Raw genomic sequence first — 23,775 nt, 5'->3', positions numbered from 1 at the left:
ACCGAGTCGTGGATGAACGACGACATTAAGAACATAGAGCTGGCAGATTATAAACTCTATCGGCAAGGGGCTTATGCGTTTATGTAAACAACAGCTGGTGCACGATATCTAAGGAAGTCTCAAGGTCCTGCTCGCCTGAGGTTGAGTATCTTATGATAAGCTGGAGACCACACTATTTACCCAGAGAGTTTTCATCTGTATTTCTTGTAGTTGTCACGTTGATTTATTTTACTAGGCAAGTCAGTTAAGAAAAAAATCTTATTTTCAACGATGGCCTAGGAACAGTGGGTTCCTTGGCCGTGCTGCTGCTCCAGTTTCAACTGTTCTGCCTTATTATTATTCGACTATGCTGGTCATTTATGAACATTTGAACATCTTGGCCATGTTCTGTTATAATCTCTACCCGGCACAGCCAGAAGAGGACTGGCCACCCCACATAGCCTGGTTCCTCTCTAGGTTTCTTCCTAGGTTTTGGCCTTTCTAGGGAGTTTTTCCTAACCACCCACCGTGCTTCTACACCTGCATTGCTTGCTGTTTGGGGGTTTTAGGATGGGTTTCTGTACAGTAATTTGAGATATCAGCTGATGTACGAAGGGCTATATAAATACATTTGATTTGATTTGATTTGGGTTAACTGCCTTTGGCAGGGGTAGAACAACATATTTGTACCTTGTCAGCTTGGGGATTTGAATTTGCAACATTTCGGCTGCTAGTCCAACGCTCTAACTACTAGGAGACCCTGCCACCCCAGGCTACATACTACCACAGAGCGAGGTTGTCAATTAAACCACACTAAATAAGCTGTATTCCACCATAAGCAAACAGGAAACCACTCATCCAGAGGTGGTGCTCCTAGTGGCCGGAGACTTTAATGCAGGGAAACTTTAATCAGTTTTACTACATTTCTATCAACATGTTAAATGTGCACCCAGAGGGAAAAAAATTCTAGACCACCTCAACTCCACACACAGAGACGCGTACAAAGCTCTCCCTCGCCCTCCATATAGCAAATCTGACAATATCTCTGTCCTCCTGATTCCCTCTTACAAGCAAAAATGAAAGCAGGAAGCAACAGTGACTCGGTCTATAAAAAAATGGTCAGATGAAGCAGATGCTAAACTACAGGACTGCTTTGCTATCACAGACTGGAACATGTTCCGGGATTCTTCTGATGGCATTGAGGAGTAAAACCACATCAGTCACTGGCATCTTATTCAATTCTGAGATGCATATTGAAGATATTGGAAGAACTGTCAAAATGTAATTTTCATCGGCCAACAAGATGAGTAGGCCTAACGAACAGCAAAAGAACGAGCCTATATCAATCTACTATCCCCCATACCACAAAAGTTGATGTATTCTGTGCGAGAAATAAATATTCCAAACATGGTCTGGGACAGTTGTGGGATGTGATAGAACTCAAATTAATACAACCACTAGCATCAAAATAACTTTTTAAGCAATGCGGCTAACGCAATAGATCAGAACATTTAGCTTAAAATGTTGATAAACTATTAGGCTATTTCTTCACAATATAAGTGCAGCAATGTGCACACATGGCAGTAGGCTATAAGCGCGAATGTTCCATTAGCAGAAAACACCATTATCAAAAGTGACCACAAAAGCAATTATGCATGTAATGCTTTTATTATAAGGTGCATTTTTATGGTGAATAATATCTTCCCCAAACTTGAAACTCACACACTGCTTCTGTATGTAGATTAGGCTCTCCACCCTTCTGTATGTCAGTTAGGCTCTCCACCCTTCTGTATGCCAGTTAGGCTCTCCACCCTTCTGTATGCCAGTTAGGCTCTCCACCCTTCTGTATGCCAGTTAGGCTCTCCACCCTTCTGTATGCCAGTTAGGCTCTCCACCCTTCTGTATGTCAGTTAGGCTCTCCACCCTTCTGTATGCCAGTTAGGCTCTCCACCCTTCTGTATGCCAGTTAGGCTCTCCACCCTTCTGTATGCCAGTTAGGCTCTCCACCCTTCTGTATGTCAGTTAGGCTCTCCACCCTTCTGTATGCCAGTTAGGCTCTCCACCCTTCTGTATGCCAGTTAGGCTCTCCACCCTTCTGTATGCCAGTTAGGCTCTCCACCCTTCTGTATGCCAGTTAGGCTCTCCACCCTTCTGTATGCCAGTTAGGCTCTCCACCCTTCTGTATGTCAGTTAGGCTCTCCACCCTTCTGTATGTCAGTTGCTCTCCACCCTTCCAGTTAGGCTCTCCACCCTTCTGTATGCCAGTTAGGCTCTCCACCCTTCTGTATGCCAGTTAGGCTCTCCACCCTTCTGTATGCCAGTTAGGCTCTCCACCCTTCTGTATGCCAGTTAGGCTCTCCACCCTTCTGTATGCCAGTTAGGCTCTCCACCCTTCTGTATGCCAGTTAGGCTCTCCACCCTTCTGTATGCCAGTTAGGCTCTCCACCCTTCTGTATGTCAGTTAGGCTCTCCACCCTTCTGTATGCCAGTTGCTCTCCACCCTTCTGTATGTTAGGCTCTCCACCCTTCTGTATGCCAGTTAGGCTCTCCACCCTTCTGTATGTCAGTTAGGCTCTCCACCCTTCTGTATGCCAGTTAGGCTCTCCACCCTTCTGTATGCCAGTTAGGCTCTCCACCCTTCTGTATGTCAGTTAGGCTCTCCACCCTTCTGTATGCCAGTTAGGCTCTCCACCCTTCTGTATGCCAGTTAGGCTCTCCACCCTTCTGTATGCCAGTTAGGCTCTCCACCCTTCTGTATGTCAGTTAGGCTCTCCACCCTTCTGTATGCCAGTTAGGCTCTCCACCCTTCTGTATGCCAGTTAGGCTCTCCACCCTTCTGTATGCCAGTTAGGCTCTCCACCCTTCTGTATGCCAGTTAGGCTCTCCACCCTTCTGTATGCCAGTTAGGCTCTCCACCCTTCTGTATGCCAGTTAGGCTCTCCACCCTTCTGTATGCCAGTTAGGCTCTCCACCCTTCTGTATGCCAGTTAGGCTCTCCACCCTTCTGTATGCCAGTTAGGCTCTCCACCCTTCTGTATGCCAGTTAGGCTCTCCACCCTTCTGTATGCCAGTTAGGCTCTCCACCCTTCTGTATGCCAGTTAGGCTCTCCACCCTTCTGTATGCCAGTTAGGCTCTCCACCCTTCTGTATGCCAGTTAGGCTCTCCACCCTTCTGTATGCCAGTTAGGCTCTCCACCCTTCTGTATGCCAGTTAGGCTCTCCACCCTTCTGTATGCCAGTTAGGCTCTCCACCCTTCTGTATGCCAGTTAGGCTCTCCACCCTTCTGTATGCCAGTTAGGCTCTCCACCCTTTGTAAAGCGGATTCATGTGCTTCATTCTTCAGAAAAATAAGTTATTTGGCCACCTTAGTTGTGGTACAAATCTTATCAAAACATATAGGCCTATGGGCTAGGCTACATGAGGTGTGATACAAACCTTATCAGAACATATAGGCCTATGGACTAGGCTACATGAGGTGTGATAAAACCTTATCAAAACATATAGGCCTATGGGCTAGGCTACATGAGGTGTGATACAAACCTTATCAGAACATATAGGCCTATGGGCTAGGCTACATGAGGTGTGATAAAACCTTATCAAAACATATAGACCTATGGGCTAGGCTACATGAGGTGTGATACAAACCTTACCAGAACATATAGGCCTATGGGCTAGGCTACATGAGGTGTGATACAAATCTTATCAAAACATATAGGCCTATGGGCTAGGCTACATGAGGTGTGATACAAACCTTACCAGAACATATAGGCCTATGGACTAGGCTACATGAGGTGTGATACAAACCTTATCAAAACATATAGGCCTATGGGCTAGGCTACATGAGGTGTGATACAAACCTTATCAGAACATATAGGCCTATGGGCTAGGCTACATGAGGTGTGATACAAATCTTATCAAAACATATAGGCCTATGGGCTAGGCTACATGAGGTGTGATACAAACCTTACCAGAACATATAGGCCTATGGACTAGGCTACATGAGGTGTGATACAAACCTTATCAAAACATATAGGCCTATGGGCTAGGCTACATGAGGTGTGATACAAACCTCATCAGAACATATAGGCCTATGGGCTAGGCTACATGAGGTGTGATACAAACCTTATCAGAACATATAGGCCTATGGGCTAGGCTACATGAGGTGTGCGACTATGATTAGAAAAATTCAAACAAAAAAATGCAAATGAATTACTTAAAAATCATACAATGTGATTTTCTGGATTTTTGTTTTAGATTCCGTCTCTCACAGTTGAAGTGTACATATGATAAAAATTACAGACCTCTACATGCTTTGTAAGTAGGAAAACCTGCAAATCGTATCAAATACTTGTTCTCCCCACTGTATATTTATACCCTTTTCTGGGTGGAGTCATCTCCATGCACATCCAGACAGCCAATACATATATATTGCTAGGCAGGAAATTAAGGGGTTCCTCTCATTGGTGTAGTCATGGCCCTGCCTCCTATGTGTGTATGTCATAGGACTGTTTTTCTCCCTTCATCTGACCTGACCTTGGCCCACATTCATCACTCCTCCATAATCCACAGCTATACAACCTTATCAGTGACTGAAACTAGACCATTGTCCTTCTCCTCTCCATCGGATACTTAAGCAATAAGGCCCGAGGAGGTATGGTACATGGACAACATACCACGGCTAAGAGCTGTTCTTAAGCACGACACAACGCGGAGTATCTGGACACAGCCCTTTGCCGTGGTATATTGGTCATATATCACAAACCCCTGAGGTGTCTTATTGCTGTTATAAACTGGTTACCAACAGAATTAGAGTAGTAAAGATATTTATTTTGTCATACCCATAGCATACAGTCTGATATACCACAGCTGTCAGCCAATCAGCATTCAGGGCTCGAACCACCAAGTTAATAAATGAGATTTAACCATAACAAGTTCTTACAGAATGGTAACTTTCTGCACTCCCCTGTCTCACTCAGTAGATTTCCATCCACTCAGTTCTAATAATGTAAGACTTCAAGTTAGAAGTTTGAATTAGAAGTTAGAAGTTTAAGTTAGACATTTGAATCCAACACTGTAAAAGGAAAGGTCAAAATGTTGTAAATTAGTTATGTGCTCAGTGTATTTGTTATTGTTTTGAAGGGAAACAAAAACATTGTAAAAGGTTCAGTCATTGTATAAGGTTCTCAAAACAAGTTAAGAGTTTAGAGGGGATGAGCTGTTGTGTACGAGATTATGCACAACATGTATATACACTTGCTGAGTGCATGACCACACAATATCTTCTTATTGGTTGAAACCATCTTAATTGGCAGGCCCTCATTGGATGATGGCCTGTGATATATCTCTGCTACCATTTGAGTGGGTGCAGATGGAATGATCTATGTAGTCATATTGTCTTCTCTGTCATGTTAATATACTGCCTATTGGAGATGCTATCCTTTACACAGTCGTGTTCCTTATTCAAGAGCAAAATAACCATGCTCCCTTTAACCAGAAATGCAACACGAGGGAGAATGTTGGGGCTAAATGAGGAAGGGATTGGTTTACATAATGACCAGAGCTACCGACAACCCACAACCATTATCACTAAACACAGGGCATCAGAGAGGGAGAGAGAGAGAGGGAGGGGTGGGGAGAGAGAGAGAGGCAAATAGAAAGAGAGACAGACAGGCAGAGAGAGAGAGAGAGAGAAAAGAGAGAGACAGGCAGAGAGAGAAAAGGAGAGAGAAGGATGAAAGAGATAGATAAAAGTAGAGCATGATAAAGGACAGAGAGAGAAGTAGAGAGTGATAAAGTAGAGAGTGATAAAGGACAGAGAGAGAAGTAGAGAGTGATAAAGTAGAGAGTGATAAAGGACAGAGAGAGAAGTAGAGAGTGATAAAGTAGAGAGTGATAAAGGACAGAGAGAGAAGTAGAGAGTGATAAAGTAGAGAGTGATAAAGAAGAGAGAGAAAAGTAGAGAGAAAGTAGAGAGTGATAAAGTAGAGAGTGATAAGGGAGAGAGTGATAAATAAGAGAGATAAAAGGAGAGAGAGACAAAGGAGAGAGTGATAAGGAAGAGAGGTCAAAGGAGATAGAGATAAAGGAGAGAGTGATAAAGGAGAGATAGAAAAAGAGAGAGCGAAAAGGAGAGAGTGATAAAGAAGAGAGATAAAAGGAGAGAGAGATAAAGGAGAGAGTGATAAGGAAGAGAGATAAAAGGAGAGAGAGATAAAGGAGAGAGTGATAAGGAAGAGAGATCAAAGGAGATAGAGATAAAGGAGAGAGTGATAAAGGAGAGATGGATAAAGGAGAGAGTGATAAAGGAGAGATAGAAAAAGAGAGAGAGAAAAGGAGAGACTGATAAAGGAGAGAGTGATAAAGGAGAGATAGAAAAGGAGAGTGATAAAGGAGAGAGAGAAAAAGGAGAGAGAGGGATGAAAGAGAGAGAAAAAGGTAGATAGTGATAAAGAAGAGAGGTAAAAGGAGAGAGAGAAAGTAGAGAGGTAAAAGGAGAGAGGGATGAAGAAGAGAGATAAAAGTAGACAGTGATAAAGTATGTGTTTGTGTCTGTGTGTGTGTGTCGGGATTAAGTCACTTATTCAGGCACGTGATTGTTTGTGCTGTAGTCCAATTAGCTAGTGAGAGTGGAGGTTATTTAGAATTAGGAACACAGAGAGTGAGAAAGAGAGATAAAGAGAGATAGAGAGATACAGAGGGATAGAGATACGCACTACCCCCTGTATCACTTTTGTAAATGATCTACCTCACTTGCTTTGGCAATGTTAATAAAGCCCCTTGAACTGAATTGAATTGATACAGAGAGATAGAGATACAGAGAGAGCGAGAAAAAGAGATACAGATAGCTAGCGATACAGAGAGAGAGAGATGCAGAGAGAGAGAGAGAGATACAGGGATAGAGATAAAGAGAGATACAGAGACAGAGATAGAGAAAGAGAGATACAGAAAGATATATATATACAGTGCCTTGCGAAAGTATTCGGCCCCCTTGAACTTTGCGACCTTTTGCCACATTTCAGGCTTCAAACATAAAGATATAAAACTGTATTTTTTTGTGAAGAATCAACAACAAGTGGGACACAATCATGAAGTGGAACGACATTTATTGGATATTTCAAACTTTTTTAACAAATCAAAAACGGAAAAATTGGGCGTGCAAAATTATTCAGGCCCTTTACTTTCAGTGCAGCAAACTCTCTCCAGAAGTTCAGTGAGGATCTCTGAATGATCCAATGTTGACTTAAATGACTAATGATGATAAATACAATCCACCTGTGTGTAATCAAGTCTCCGTATAAATGCACCTGCACTGTGATTGTCTCAGAGGTCCGTTAAAAGCGCAGAGAGCATCATGAAGAACAAGGAACACACCAGGCAGGTCCGAGATACTGTTGTGAAGAAGTTTAAAGCCGGATTTGGATACAAAAAGATTTCCCAAGCTTTAAACATCCCAAGGAGCACTGTGCAAGCGATAATATTGAAATGGAAGGAGTATCAGACCACTGCAAATCTACCAAGACCTGGCCGTCCCTCTAAACTTTCAGCTCATACAAGGAGAAGACTGATCAGAGATGCAGCCAAGAGGCCCATGATCACTCTGGATGAACTGCAGAGATCTACAGCTGAGGTGGGAGACTCTGTCCATAGGACAACAATCAGTCGTATATTGCACAAATCTGGCCTTTATGGAAGAGTGGCAAGAAGAAAGCCATTTCTTAAAGATATCCATAAAAAGTGCCGTTTAAAGTTTGCCACAAGCCACCTGGGAGACACACCAAACATGTGGAAGAAGGTGCTCTGGTCAGATGAAACCAAAATTGAACTTTTTGGCAACAATGCAAAACGTTATGTTTGGTGTAAAAGCAACACAGCTCATCACCCTGAACACACCATCTCCACTGTCAAACATGGTGGTGGCAGCATCATGGTTTGGGCCTGCTTTTCTTCAGCAGGGACAGGGAAGATGGTTAAAATTAATGGGAAGATGGATGGAGCCAAATACAGGACCATTCTGGAAGAAAACCTGATGGAGTCTGCAAAAGACCTGAGACTGGGATGGAGATTTGTCTTCCAACAAGACAATGATCCAAAACATAAAGCAAAATCTACAATGGAATGGTTCAAAAATAAACATATCCAGGTGTTAGAATGGCCAAGTCAAAGTCCAGACTTGAATCCAATCGAGAATCTGTGGAAAGAACTGAAAACTGCTGTTCACAAATGCTCTCCATCCAACCTCACTGAGCTCGAGCTGTTTTGCAAGGAGGAATGGGAAAAAAATGTCAGTCTCTCAATGTGCAAAACTGATAGAGACATACCCCAAGCGACTTACAGCTGTAATCGCAGCAAAAGGTGGCGCTACAAAGTATTAACTTAAGGGGGCTGAATAATTTTGCACACCCAATTTTTCAGTTTTTGATTTGTTAAAAAAGTTAGAAATATCCAATAAATGTCGTTCCACTTCATGATTGTGTCCCACTTGTTGTTGATTCTTCACAAAAAAAATACAGTTTTATATCTTTATGTTTGAAGCCTGAAATGTGGCAAAACGTTGCAAAGTTCAAGTGGGCCGAATACTTTCGCAAGGCACTGTATATATATATACGGAGAGAGACAGAGATCGAGACAGAGAGAGAGAAAAGAGATACAGAAAGAGAGATGTATATATACACAGTGAGAGAACGGGATACAGAGATCGAGACAGAGAGAGAGAAAGAGAGATACAGAAAGAAAGATGTATATATACACAGTGAGAGACAGAGAGAGAACGGGATACAGAGATCGAGACAGAGAGAGAGAAAGAGAGATACAGAAAGAAAGATGTATATATACACAGTGAGAGACAGAGAGAGAACGGGATACAGAGATCGAGACAGAGAGAGAGAAAGAGAGATACAGAAAGAAAGATGTATATATACACAGTGAGAGACAGAGAGAGAACGGGATACAGAGACCGAGACAGAGAGAGAGAAAGAGAGATACAGAAAGAAAGATGTATATATACACAGTGAGAGACAGAGAGAGAACGGGATACAGAGACCGAGACAGAGAGAGAGAAAGAGAGATACAGAAAGAAAGATGTATATATACACAGTGAGAGACAGAGAGAGAAAGGGATACAGAGATAGAGATAGAAACACAGAAAGAGAAAGGGTGAGACAGTGATACAGAGAGAAAGTCAGAGACAGAGAAACATAGATAACCCCTAAAAAACTCTGATGTTACCCTGAAGCTATAGTTCTAAAACACAAGAAAGCCAAGGTCGTGACTAAACACAAAAGACTATCACTGATAAAATGGTCTGAGAGAGAGACAGAAAACAGGACAGGGAATTAGGATCTGTCAAACACCAAAGTGATTGCTGTGATCGACAATGATGTGGCAGGAAATGACAGAGTTCCTATCTGATGCAATTTCCTTGTAAATGACTAATGACTGGTTCGTAACAGAATGGTGGGTGAGGTGAAAGTGTGGTCATTTGCAAAAACATCACGTTCTCACGTTACCAACAGACCAGCTATAGATTGATGATAAGAGGAATTATGAGGAAAGAAACATTTTACCTTAAGGGATTTCACCTGAAAGAGACGAGTCCTATTCACCCTGTGTGTAGGAAATTGTGTGTGTCTGTGCGCGTAAGTGTGTGTGAGTATTTGTCTGTGTGTCTATTTGTCTGTGTGTGTGTGCGCGAGTTAATTTCCCTCAGGATTTTTTTATTTATTTTTTACTTCAAAGAGTGTCCCCCCTAACACCTTGTGTGTGTGTGTGTGTGTGTGTGCTCATTTCCCTGTGGAATTGAGTAGAAAATAAATTAATTCCATCCTATTTCTTGTTAGACAGGTGAAAGCCAAAAGGGGAATTTAAAACCTGAGCCAATCAGCTTCTCACTACAGCTGTGACTTAATCCCTGAGGAGAGGGGAAGAGAGGAGTGTCTGTGAAAGGGTGCAAGAGAGATCATGATAGTGAATAGAGAGAGAGATAAACAGAGAGAGAGAGAGAGAGATAGAGAGAATGATGATGAGGAGGAGAGGGATAGACACTCAGAGAGAGAGATAAACAGAGAGAGAGGTAGAGAGAGAGAGAGAGAGAGAGAGAGAGAAGGGTGATGAGGAGGAGAGGGATAGACACTTAGAGAGAGATAAACAGAGAGATGTAGAGAGAGAGAGAGAAGGGTGATGAGGAGGAGAGTGATAGACACTTAGAGAGAGAGATAAACAGAGAGAGAGGTAGAGAGAGAGAGAGAGAGAAAGAGAGAGAGAGAGAGAAGGGTGATGAGGAGGAGAGGGATAGACACTTAGAGAGAGAGATAAACAGAGAGAGAAGTAGAGAGAGAGAGAGAGAAGGGTGATGAGGAGGAGAGGGATAGACACTTAGAGAGAGAGATAAACAGAGAGAGAGGTAGAGAGAGAGAGAGAGAGAGAGAGAGAAGGGTGATGAGGAGGAGAGGGATAGACACTTAGAGAGAGAGATAAACAGAGAGAGAGGTAGAGAGAGAGAGAGAGAGAGAGAGAGAGAGAGAGAAGGGTGATGAGGAGGAGAGGGATAGACACTTAGAGAGAGAGATAAACAGAGAGAGAGGTAGAGAGAGAGAGAGAGAGAGAAGGGTGATGAGGAGGAGAGGGATAGACACTTAGAGAGAGAGATAAACAGAGAGAGAGGTAGAGAGAGAGAGAGAATGGTGATGAGGAGGAGAGGGATAGACACTTAGAGAGAGAGATAAACAGAGAGAGAGAGAGAGAGAGAGAGAGAGAGAGAGAAGGGTGATGAGGAGGAGAGGGATAGACACTTTGAGAGAGAGATAAACAGAGAGAGAGAGAGAGAGAGAAGGGTGATGAGGAGGAGAGGGATAGACACTTAGAGAGAGAGATAAACAGAGAGAGAGGTAGAGAGAGAGAGAGAGATAAGGAGGGTGATGAGGAGGAGAGAAATAGACACTTAGAGAGAGAGATAAACAGAGAGAGAGGTAGAGAGAGAGAGAGAAAGAGAGAGAGAGAGAAGGGTGATGAGGAGAGGGATAGACACTTAGAGAGAGAGATAAACAGAGAGAGAGAGAGAGAGAGAGAGAGAGAGAGAGAGAGAGAGAGAGAGAGAGAAGGGTGATGAGGAGGAGAGGGATAGACACTTAGAGAGAGAGTAATGACAGGTGATGAGGAGGAGAGGGATAGACAGAGAGTGAGATAAACAGAGAGAGAGAGGTAGAGAGAGAGAGAGAGAGAGAGAAAGAGAGAGAGAGAGAGAGAAGGGTGATGAGGAGGCGAGGGATAGACACTTAGAGAGAGAGAGATAAAGAGAGAGAGAGAGAGAGAGAGAGAGAGAGAGAGAGAGAGAGAGAGAAGGGTGATGAGAAGGAGAGCGATAGACACTTAGAGAGATAGTAATGACAGGGGAAGGTCAACTCCATTCCAGACAGAGCCAATCTAATGATGCAAACAGCTTGTATATCATCCCTCATACTACAGCAGAGCACAGTCCTGCCCCAACAAGGCTTCTATTCAATCAAACATGCATTGTGGTATTTACAGTGCATCTCTTTTCCCCATGGTTAAATAAAATCATACATTTTATTTAAGGCTACTTAAAAAAATAATTGAGAGAGAGAGAAAACAGGACAGGGAATTAGGATCTGTCAAACACCAAACTGATTGCTGTGATCAACAATGATGTGACAGAGTTCCTATGGCTGTCACACCCTGACCGTAGAGAGTGTTTTATGTCTCTATTTTGGTTTGGTCAGGGTGTGATTTGGGTGGGCTGTCTATGTTCTATGTTTTGTATTTCTTTGTGTTTGGCCGGGTATGGTTCTCAATCAGGGACAGCTGTCTGTTGTTGTCTCTGATTGAGATCCATACTCAGGTAGCCTTTTCCCACCTGTGTGTTGTGGATAATTATTTCTCTGTATGTGTTTGTGTGCACCTCGGTTGGGTCACGTTCTTTGCTGTTTACCTGTTTGTTTTTGGTTGTTTCGGTTTCACTTTCATTAAAAGATGTGGAACTACATGCACGCTGCGCCTTGGTCGATTTATGACAGGGAGTTTGAGGATAGCGAGCGAGACATTGGCCCCTTGTAGACTCCCCTTTTTTAGCATATACAATTGAAGTCAGAAGTTTACATACACCTTAGATAAATACATTTAAACTCAGTTTTTCACTATTCCTGACATTTAATCCCAGTAAAAATTCTCTGTCTTAGGTCAGTTATGATCACTTTATTTTAAGAATGTGAAATGTCAGAATAACAGTAGAGAGAATGACTTATTTAAGCTTTTATTTCTTTCATCACTTTCCCAGTGGGTCAGAAGTTTACATACACTCAATTAGTATTTGGTAGCATTGCCTTTAAATTGTTTAACTTCGGTCAAACGTTTCGGGTAGATTCCCACAATAGGTTGGGTGAATTTTGGCCCATTCCTCCTGACAGAGCTGGTGTAACAGAGTCAGGTTTGTAGGCCTCCGCTCACACACGCTTTTTCAATTCTGCTCACATATTTTCTATAGGGTTGAGTTCAGGGCTTTGTGATGGCCACTCCAATTCATTGACTTTGTTGTCCTTAAGCCATTTTGCCACAACTTTGGAAGTATGCTTGGGGTCATTGTCCATTTGGAAGACTAATTTGCGACCAAGCTTAACGTTCTGACTGATGTCTTGAGATGTTTCTTCAATATATCCACATAATTTTCCTTCTCTCCTCATGAAGCCATTTATTTTGTGAAGTGCACCAGTACCTGGTAACACATACCTCTTGCAGCAACGCACCCCAACAACATGATGCTGCCACCCCCGTGCTTCACGGTTGGGATGGTGTTTTCAGCTCCCCCCTTTTTCCTCCCAACATAACGATGGTCATTATGGCCAAACAGTTCAGTTTTTGTTTCATCAGACCAGAGGACATTTCTCCAAAAAGTACAATGTGCAGTTGCAAATCGTAGTCTGGCTTCTTTATGGCGGTTTTGGAGCAGTGGCTTCTTGCTTTCCGGTTATGTTGATATAGGACTCGTTTTACTGTGGATATAGATCATTTTGCGCCTGTTTCATCCAGCATCTTCACAAGGTCCTTTGCTGTTGTTCTGGGATTGATTTGCACTTTTGGCACCAAAGTACGTTCATCTCTAGGAGACAGAACGCGTCTCCTTCCTGAGAGGTATGACGACTGCGTGGTCCCATGGTGTTTATACTTGCGTTCTGTTGTTTGTACAGATGAACGTGGTACCTTCAGGCGTTTGTAAATTGCTCCCAAGGATGAACCAGACTTGTGGAGGTCTACAATATTTATACAAGGTCTTGGCTGATTTAATTTGATTTTCCCATGATGTCAAGCAAAGAGGCACTGAGTTTGAAGGTAGGCCTTGAGATACATCCACAGGTACACCTCCAATTGACTTAGGCTAATTGACATCATTTATCAGAAGCTTCTACAGCCATGACAACATTTTCTGGAGTTTTCGTAGCTGTTTAAAGGCAAAGTCAACTTAGTGTATGTAAACTTCTGACCCACTGGAATTGCGATCCAGTGAATTATAAGTGAAAATAATCTGTCTGTAAACAATTGTTGGAAAAACTACTTGTGTCATGCACAAAGTAGATGTCCTGACCGACTTGCCAAAACTATAGTTTGTTAACAAGACATTTGTGGAGTGGTTGAAAAACAAGTTTTAATGACTCCAACAAAAGTGTATGTAAACATTCGACTTCAACTGTATGTAAACTTCTGACTTCAACTGTATGTAAACTCCTGACTTCAACTGTAAAGACAAGGACGAAGATGGACATGAGTGAAAAACTGTCTAAAATGAGTGAAGATAGGAATGGAGAGAGTAGGTGTGTACAGTCCAAAAGGAGTGTAGCTGTAGTGTATAAAGTTAGAGAGGAATGGAGAGAGTAGGTGTGTACAGTCCAAAAGGAGTGTGGCTGTAGTGTATAAAGTTAGAGAGGAATGGAGAGAGTAGGTGTGTACAGTCCAAAAGGAGTGTAGCTGTAGTGTATAAAGTTAGAGAGGAATGGAGAGAGTAGGTGTGTACAGTCCAAAAGGAGTGTAGCTGTAGTGTATAAAGTTAGAGAGGAATGGAGAGAGTAGTGTGTACAGTCCAAAAGGAGTGTAGCTGTAGTGTATAAAGTTAGAGAGGAATGGAGAGAGTAGGTGTGTACAGTCCAAAAGGAGTGTAGCTGTAGTGTATAAAGTTAGAGAGGAATGGAGAGAGTAGGTGTGTACAGTCCAAAAGCTGTAGTGTAAAAGTTAGAGAGGAATGGGAGAGTAGGTGTGTACAGTCCAAAAGTGTAGCTGAGTGAGGAATGGAGAGAGTAGGTGTGTACAGTCCAAAAGGAGTGTAGCTGTAGTGTATAAAGTTAGAGAGGAATGGAGAGAGTAGGTGTGTACAGTCCAAAAGGAGTGTAGCTGTAGTGTATAAAGTTAGAGAGGAATGGAGAGAGTAGGTGTGTACAGTCCAAAAGGAGTGTAGCTGTAGTGTATAAAGTTAGAGAGGAATGGAGAGAGTAGGTGTGTACAGTCCAAAAGGAGTGTAGCTGTAGTGTATAAAGTTAGAGAGGAATGGAGAGAGTAGTGTGTACAGTCCAAAAGGAGTGTAGCTGTAGTGTATAAAGTTAGAGAGGAATGGAGAGAGTAGGTGTGTACAGTCCAAAAGGAGTGTAGCTGTAGTGTATAAAGTTAGAGAGGAATGGAGAGAGTAGGTGTGTACAGTCCAAAAGGAGTGTAGCTGTAGTGTATAAAGTTAGAGAGGAATGGAGAGAGTAGGTGTGTACAGTCCAAAAGGAGTGTAGCTGTAGTGTATAAAGTTAGAGAGGAATGGAGAGAGTAGGTGTGTACAGTCCAAAAGGAGTGTAGCTGTAGTGTATAAAGTTAGAGAGGAATGGAGAGAGTAGGTGTGTACAGTCCAAAAGGAGTGTAGCTGTAGTGTATAAAGTTAGAGAGGAATGGAGAGAGTAGGTGTGTACAGTCCAAAAGGAGTGTAGCTGTAGTGTATAAAGTTAGAGAGGAATGGAGAGAGTAGGTGTGTACAGTCCAAAAGGAGTGTAGCTGTAGTGTATAAAGTTAGAGAGGAATGGAGAGAGTACAGGTGTGTAAAGTGGAAAAGGAGTGTAGCTGTAGTGTATAAAGTTAGAGAGGAATGGAGAGAGTAGGTGTGTACAGTCCAAAAGGAGTGTAGCTGTAGTGTATAAAGTTAGAGAGGAATGGAGAGAGTAGGTGTGTACAGTCCAAAAGGAGTGTAGCTGTAGTGTATAAAGTTAGAGAGGAATGGAGAGAGTAGGTGTGTACAGTCCAAAAGGAGTGTAGCTGTAGTGTATAAAGAATTAGACAGGAATGGTAGTGTAGTAGGTGTGTACAGTCCAAAAGGAGTGTAGCTGTAGTGTATAAAGTTAGAGAGGAATGGAGAGAGTAGGTGTGTACAGTCCAAAAGGAGTGTAGCTGTAGTGTATAAAGTTAGAGAGGAATGGAGAGAGTAGGTGTGTACAGTCCAAAAGGAGTGTAGCTGTAGTGTATAAAGTTAGAGAGGAATGGAGAGAGTAGGTGTGTACAGTCCAAAAGGAGTGTAGCTGTAGTGTATAAAGTTAGAGAGGAATGGAGAGAGTAGGTGTGTACAGTCCAAAAGGAGTGTAGCTGTAGTGTATAAAGTTAGAGAGGAATGGAGAGAGTAGGTGTGTACAGTCCAAAAGGAGTGTGGCTGTAGTGTATAAAGTTAGAGAGGAATGGAGAGAGTAGGTGTGTACAGTCCAAAGGAGTGTGGCTGTAGTGTATAAAGTTAGAGAGGAATGGAGAGAGTAGGTGTGTACAGTCCAAAAGGAGTGTGGCTGTAGTGTATAAAGTTAGAGAGGAATGGAGAGAGTAGGTGTGTACAGTCCAAAAGGAGTGTGGCTGTAGTGTATAAAGTTAGAGAGGAATGGAGAGAGTAGGTGTGTACAGTCCAAAAGGAGTGTGGCTGTAGTGTATAAAGTTAGAGAGGAATGGAGAGAGTAGGTGTGTACAGTCCAAAAGGAGTGTAGCTGTAGTGTATAAAGTTAGAGAGGAATGGAGAGAGTAGGTGTGTACAGTCCAAAAGGAGTGTAGCTGTAGTGTATAAAGTTAGAGAGGAATGGAGAGAGTAGGTGTGTAGGTCCAAAAATGTGTATAAAGTTAGAGAGGAATGGGAGAGGTGTGTACAGTCCAAAAGGAGTGTAGCTGTAGTGTATAAAGTTAGAGAGGAATGGAGAGAGTAGGTGTGTACAGTCCAAAAGGAGTGTGGCTGTAGTGTATAAAGTTAGAGAGGTGAGAGATGCAGAGAAAAGGGGGAGGGTGTGAGCCTGACAGCAGGAGGATGAACATCACCATTCTCAGAATACACGTTTAGCAGATGTATATGAACTGGAGCTGAATGCATAACCCTAATGTACTTCACAATGTGTCTCGCAGTATATTGCAGTTCAGTTGTTGAAGACAATGTTAGGCTACTGTGCCTCAACACTGTTAGACAGGGAGCTAAGCCTCATGTGGTTTGAGATGTGGCCCACAGTGCACTGTAGTATAAGTGGTATAGAGAGGTATGTGTACGTGGATGGGATGTTTGACAGGGAATGTAAGCAGTATAGACGAGGGGATGTTGTACATTGTGCAGGTACTGCTGTATCAGTTGGTGTATGTGGATGGGATGTCGACTGCTCTGTATAATTGCACTGCTCTATGAGTAATGGTGACCCTGTTGAACTGTGAGCAGATTGGCTCCCTTGGTCTAAAGCTGTAAAGGCTTAGCCAATAGGAACCTTCGCTAGGGTTTCAGAGGTAAGGAAACAGGAGAGTAAGAGAAAGAGAGAGAGAGAAAGCGGGACGGAGGTAGAGATGAAAATAATGGAGTGGATGTGGAGAGGGGATTGCTGAGCCATTTTTACAGCTGAGGAAACAAAGACGACATTCACTCAGGGCTGATTACACCCATTAGCTTGTGGTCTTCCAACCACAAGACATGGACCGTGTGTGTGTGGTGTGTGTGTGTGTGTGTGTGTGTGGTGTGTGTGTGTGTGTGTGTGTGGGGGGGGGGGTGTTGATTGACACACTGCCTGAATTTCCACCATACCAGGGTTCCTTTAGAAACACAAACACACACACACACACACACACACACACACACACACACACACACACACACACACACACACACACACACACACACACACACACACACACACACACACACACACACACACACACACACACAAGCATGCCCCTAGCTGTGGAGATTTGGTAAACGAGGACCTTGGCAAACACTGCACAGCAAGGTGAGCAGGGGGTCTATAGAAAGAGAAGGGGCAAAAAAGGGTAAGGGTTCAGGAAAGGAGCGAAGAGGAGAGATTGAATGATATGGAATGGAGGAGAGGAAGATGAAAGGTGGGAAAATTAAGGAAGAGATGTGGGAATAGAGAAGTGGAAGTTTAGGACTGCACAGTAGTGGGGTTATCGGGAGGTCAGGAATGGCTTGCCGAGGAGAGAGCAGACTGGAGAAATATTTGTAGACATTCTGGAGACACAGCATTACTGCCAATCCCCATTAGAATCTCCAGTCCCTCCGTTAGACACACACACACACACACACACACACACACACACACACACACACACACACACACACACACACACACACACACTCACACACACACACACACACACACACACACACACACACACACACACTCACACTCACACTCACACACACACACACACACACACACACACACACACACACTACACAAAAACAAAAAACATCACACTCACACACACACACACACACACACACACACACACACACACACACACACACACACACACACACACACACACACACATACACAAACACATGCACGAACAAACACACATGCACACACACGCATGCTGACACACACACATACATACGCACACACACACTAACCAGTGGAATCCTGATCATATTACCCTCACAAGCACTGATAAGTGGATGTGACATCCAACCTCAGCTATGGCTGAGGCTCTGAGTCTCTAGAGCTGTGGCAGGCAAGCAGCCCAAGGGAGATAGCACTGTCGTCAGACTGTACTTATTACACTGGAAACATATTGAGGAGAGCTTAGGGACGAGAAGAGGCTACTCTCTAGAGGACAGTCGGTTGACTGAAAAGCCACTGGCGGGAACATACTCTTTCACTCACTCACTGAGTCACTCGCTGTCCCCCTGTCCCCTGTCCCCCGTCTCCCTGTCTCCCTGTCCCCATATCCCCAAATCTTCTTCTGTCTCTCTCAATTTTATAGTCATTGCCTTATTCTCTCTCTCTCTCTCTCTCTCTCTCTCTCTCTCTCTCTCTCTCTCTCTCTCTCCCTCTCTCTCTTTCTTTCTCCCCCGGGACATTTATGGGTTTTTTGTCATTTATGGGCTATTGCAGTAAGGACAAATACATTTTCCCATCAGGGGTCTTACATTTTTTCAATCTATTAACAAAATGATCTTTGGAACAACCTTCTTAAAACAATTCCATATTGCTTAGTAGAACCCAAAATCAAATAGCAAAATGATCATTGGTATGACATTCTTAAAACAATTCCAAATAGCTTAGTAGAACCCAAAATCAAATAGCAAAATAATCCTTGCTATGACCTTCTTAAAACAATAGCTTAGTAGAACCTGCTGTGGTAGTATTCGATCTTAGCAGGATTTTTTTAGAAGCGTCCAGGTTAGTGTCCCGCTCCTTGAAAGCAACAGTTCTAGCCTATAGCTCAGTGCGGATGGCCACCCAGACTATTTACATTGACCCCCCCCCCTCTGTTTTACACTGCTGCTTTTTTATTTGATTAGATATTTTTTACTTTAGTTTATTTTGTAAATATTATTTTAACTCTATTTGTTGAACTGCATTGTTAGATAAGGGCTTGAAAGTAAGCATTTCACTGTATTCACTGTGTTCGGCGCATGTGACAAATAACATTTGATTTGATGTTATGGTCACTGTGGGTTAATGAAGCCGGTGACTGATGTGGTAAACTCTTCAATGTCATCGGATGACTCCCAGAACTTATTCCAGTTTGTGCCAGCGAAACAGTCCTGGAGCTTAGCATCCACTTCATTGGACCACTTCACAATTGAGCGTGTCACTGGTACTTCCTGATTTTGCTTGTAAGCAGGAATCAGGAGCATAGAGTTATGGTCAGATTTGCTAAATTGAGGGCGAGGGAGAGCTTTTGACGCATCCATGTGTGTGGCGTAAAGGTGAACTAGAGTTTTATATGTGTCTCTGTGTGTGGAGTAAAGGTGAACTAGAGTTTTATGTGTCTCTGTGTGTGGAGTAAAGGTGAGCTAGAGTTTTATATGTGTCTCTGTGTGTGGCGTAAAGGTGAACTAGAGTTTTATGTGTCTCTGTGTGTGGCGTAAAGGTGAACTAGAGTTTTATATGTGTCTCTGTGTGCGGCGTAAAGGTGAACTAGAGTTTAAATGTGTCTCTGTGTGTGGCGTAAAGGTGAGCTAGAGTTTTATATGTGTCTCTGTGTGCGGCGTAAAGGTGAACTAGAGTTTAAATGTGTCTCTGTGTGTGGCGTAAAGGTGAGCTAGAGTTTTCCTGCATTAAAATCACCGGCCACTAGGAGCGCTGTCTCTGGGTGAGCCTTTTCTTGTTGGCTTATGGCCATATATAGCTCGTTGAGTGCAGTCTTAGTGCCAGCATCAGTTTGTGTCATGGATCCCTCCGGTACTGTTGCTCATTCCATGCACCAGTTTTGGAGGTCTACGTCACCTGCCTCTATGCACTGAACTGTGTCATTAAGCACACCTGGTTCATATTCCTCACTGATTGTATTTGTATAAATGTGTCCTTTGTTTCACCATTGGGCTGTCGATTATTGTGCCAATGTCCGTTGTGCCTGTGAGTACCTATGCTGTGTTGTTTTGGCTTTCGTGCCGTTCGGATTGTGCATATGATTACTCGTCTTGTCCTGTGGTGTATCATTGTGCGCTTGTGTTTTCAGGTCTCGTCCCATGTATTTATTTGAGGTACCCCTTGCTCTTTTGTTTGGGTTTCAAACCTGTGTTTTGTTTACTTGCTTGTTTGGTCTTCGTCACCGTGCCTTTACATGGCACACTGTAATTTGGGTAAAGAAATAAAAAAAACTATTACGTATTCCTGCGTCTGTCTCCCGATCCTTTATGCCAATGTGACAGTTTGTGGTGGTAAATACACAGCTACAAAACATATAGATGAAAACTCTATTGGTAAATAATATAGTCTTCAGCTTATCATGAGGTATTCAAATATGGCGAGTAAGAACTTTGAGACTTCTTTAATATTAGAGACACATACCACTGCCCTTGATTTTATGCGATGCTGCCATTCTGTCCTGTCAATGCATAGAAAAACCAACTAGATTTACAGTGCCTTAAGAAAGTATTCACACCTCTTGACTTATTCCACATTTTGTTGGTGGGATTACACTAAACTGTCATTTTTTGTCAATGATCTACACAAAATGCTCTGTAATGTCAAAGTGGAAGAAAAATGTGAACAATAAGAATACATCTTTATTACGTAAGTATTCAACCCCCTAAGTCAAAACATGTTACAATCATCTTTGGCAGCGATTACAGCTGTGAGTCTTTCTGGTTAAGTCTCTAAGAGCTTTACACACCTGGATTGTACAATATTTGCACATTATTCTTTTTAGAATTCTTCCAGCTCTCTCAAATTTCTTGTTGATCATTGCTAGACAGCCATTTTCAAGTCTTGCCATAGATTTTCAAGCCAATTTAAGTTTAGTCAAAACTGTAACTAAGCCACTCAGGCACATTCAATGTCGTCTTGGTAAGCAACTCCAGTGTATATTTGGCCTTGTGTTTTAGGTTATTGTCCTGCTGAAAGATGAATTAATCTCTCAGTGTCTGGTGAAAAGAAGACTGAACCAGGTTTTACTCTAGGACTTTGCCTGTGATTAGTTCTATGCCATTTAGTTTAATCCTACTCCCTACTCCTTGCCCATAACACGATGCAACCACCGCCATGCATGAATATATAGTTGAAGTCGGAAGTTTACAAATACTTAGGTTGGAGTCATTAAAACTCGTTTTTCAACAACTCCACAAATTTCTTGTTAACAAACTATAGTTTTGGCAAGTCGGTCAGGACATCTACTTTGTGCATGACACAAGTAATTTTTCCAACAATTGTTTACAGACAGATTATTTCACTTATAATTCACTGGATCACAATTCCAGTGGGTCAGAAGTTTACATACACTAAGTAGACTGTGCCTTTAAACAGCTTGGGAAATTCCAGAAAATTATGTCATGGCTTTAGAAGCTTCTGATAGGCTAATTGACATAATTTGAGTCAATTGGAGGTGTACCTGTGGATGCATTTCAAGGCCTACCTTCAAACTCAGTGCCTCTTTGCTTGACATCATGGGAAAATCAAATGAAATCAGTCAAGACCTCAGAAAAAAAATGTAGACCTGCACAAGTCTGGTTCATCCTTGGGAGCAGTTTCCAAATGCCTGAATGTACCACGTTGATCTGTACAAACAATAGTACCCAAGTATAAACACCATGGGACCACGCAGCCGTCATACTACTCAGGAAGGAGACACGTTTTGTCTCCTAGAATGTACTTTGGTGCGAAAAGTGCATATCAATCTCAGAACAGCAGCAAAGGACCTTGTGAAGATGCTGGAGGAAACAGGTACAAAAGTATCTATGTCTACAGCAAAACAAGTACTATATCGACATAACCTGAAAGGCCGCTCAGCAAGGAAGAAGACACTGCTCAAAAACCACCATAAAGAAGCCAGACTACGGTTTGCAACTGCACATGGGGACAAAGATCGTACTTTTTGGAGAAATGTCCTCCGGTCTGATGAAACAAAAATAGAACTGTTTGGCCGTAATGACCATCGTTATGTTTGGAGGAAAAAGGGGGACGCTTGCAAGCCGAAGAACACCATCCCAACCGTGAAGCACGGGGGTGGCAGCATCATGTTGTTGGGGTGCGTTGCTGCAGGATTGGTGCACTTTACAAAATAGATAGCATCATGACGACAGAAAATTATGTGGATATATTGAAGCAACATCTCAAGACACCAGTCAGGAAGTTAAAGCTTGGTCGCAAATGAGTCTTTCAAATAGACAATGACCACAAGCATACTTCCAAAGTTGTGGCAAAAGGACAACAAAGTCAAGGTATTGGAGTGGCCATCACAAAGCCCAGACCTCAACCCTATAGAACTTTTGTGTGCAGAATTGAAAAAGCGTGTGCGAGCAAGGAGGCCTACAAAACTGACTCTGTTACACCAGCTCTGTCTGGAGGAATGGGCCAAAATTCACTTAACTTATTTTGGAAAGCTTGTGGAAGGCTACCCGAAATGTTTGACTCAAGTTAAACAATTTAAAGGCAATGCTACCAAATACTAATTGAGTGTATGTAAACTTCTGACCCACTGGGAATGTGATGAAAGAAATAAAAGCTGAAATAAATTATTCTCTCTACTATTATTCCGACATTTCACAATCTTAAAATAAAGTGGTGATCCTAACTGACCTAAGATGGGTAATTTGTACTAGGAATAAATGTCAGGAATTGTGAAAAACTGAGTTTAAATGAATTTGGCTAAGGTGTATGTAAACTTCCGACTTCAACTGTATGAGAGTGGTACTCAGTGATGTGTTTTGTTGGATTTGCCCCAATCATAATGCTTTCAGGACATAAAGTTCTTTACTTTATTTTTGTGTTGCAGTTTTACTTTAGTGCCTTATTGGAAACATGATGCATGTTTTGAAATATTTGTATTCTGTACAGGCTTCCTTCTTTCCAAAATGTAATTTAGGTTAGTACTGTGGAGTAACTACAATATTGTTGATCCATCCTCAGTTATTCCTATCACATCCATTCATCTCTGCAATTGTTTTAACGTCACCATTGGCCTCATGATGAAATCCAGGAGTGGCAACTGAGTTAGAAAGCAGAAGGACTCCTGTATCTTTCTAGTGACTGGGTGTAACTCATAACTTCACCATGCTCAAAGGAATATTCAGCGTCTGCTTTTTATTTGTACCCATCTAGCACTAGGTGCCCTTCTTTGCGAGGCATCGGAAAACCTCCCTGGTCTTTGTGGTTGAATCTGTGTTTGAAATGTACTGCTCAATTGAGGGACCTTACAGATAATTGCATGTGTGGGGTACAGAGATGATTTATCATTCAAAAATCATGTTAAACACAATTTATGTGCACAGAGTTAGTCCATGTAACTTATTGTGACTTGTTAAGCACATTTTTACTCATAAACTTATTTAAGCTTGCCATAAGAAAGGGGTTGAATACCTATTGAGTTCAATATATTTCAGCTTAATTAATTTTACAAATGTATTAATTTGTAAAAATGTCTAAAAACATAATTCCACTTTGACATTATGGGGTATTGTGTATAGGCCAGTGACACAAAATCTCAATTGAATCCATTTTAAATTCAGGCTGTAACACAACCAATTGGGGAAAATACTTTCTGAAGGCACTGTATATTAACTATGTCCTCGTCCAGCCACGACTCTGTAAAGAATAGGATATTACAGTTCTTCAGGTCCCGTTGACAGGATTGTCTTGAACAGATCTCATCCAGTTTGTTCTCCAGTGATTGTAGATTCACCAGTAGAACAGAGGGTAGAGACGGCTTATTTACTCGCTGGCGTAGTTTCATCAGGGTGCCCCCACGTTGACCTCTGTATCGTAGTTTCATCAGGGTGCCCCCACGTTGACCTCTGTATCGTAGTTTCATCAGGGTGCCCCCACGTTGACCTCTGTATCGTAGTTTCATCA

The 23,775-nt window shown here is 42.4% G+C and overlaps 1 protein-coding gene across 2 annotated transcripts in view; it reads right to left on the bottom strand.

The window, feature by feature from the left end:
* LOC135510586 (leucine-rich repeat and immunoglobulin-like domain-containing nogo receptor-interacting protein 3) overlaps positions 1–23,775 on the bottom strand; it is a 112,466-nt gene that overhangs the window by 55,519 nt on the left and 33,172 nt on the right. The gene's annotated exons all lie outside the window — the stretch shown is intronic.

The sequence above is a fragment of the Oncorhynchus masou genome, chromosome 3, assembly GCF_036934945.1.
Source record: "Oncorhynchus masou masou isolate Uvic2021 chromosome 3, UVic_Omas_1.1, whole genome shotgun sequence".
Lineage (NCBI taxonomy): Eukaryota > Metazoa > Chordata > Actinopteri > Salmoniformes > Salmonidae > Oncorhynchus > Oncorhynchus masou.
This window is presented reverse-complemented; position numbering and strand designations above follow the sequence as displayed.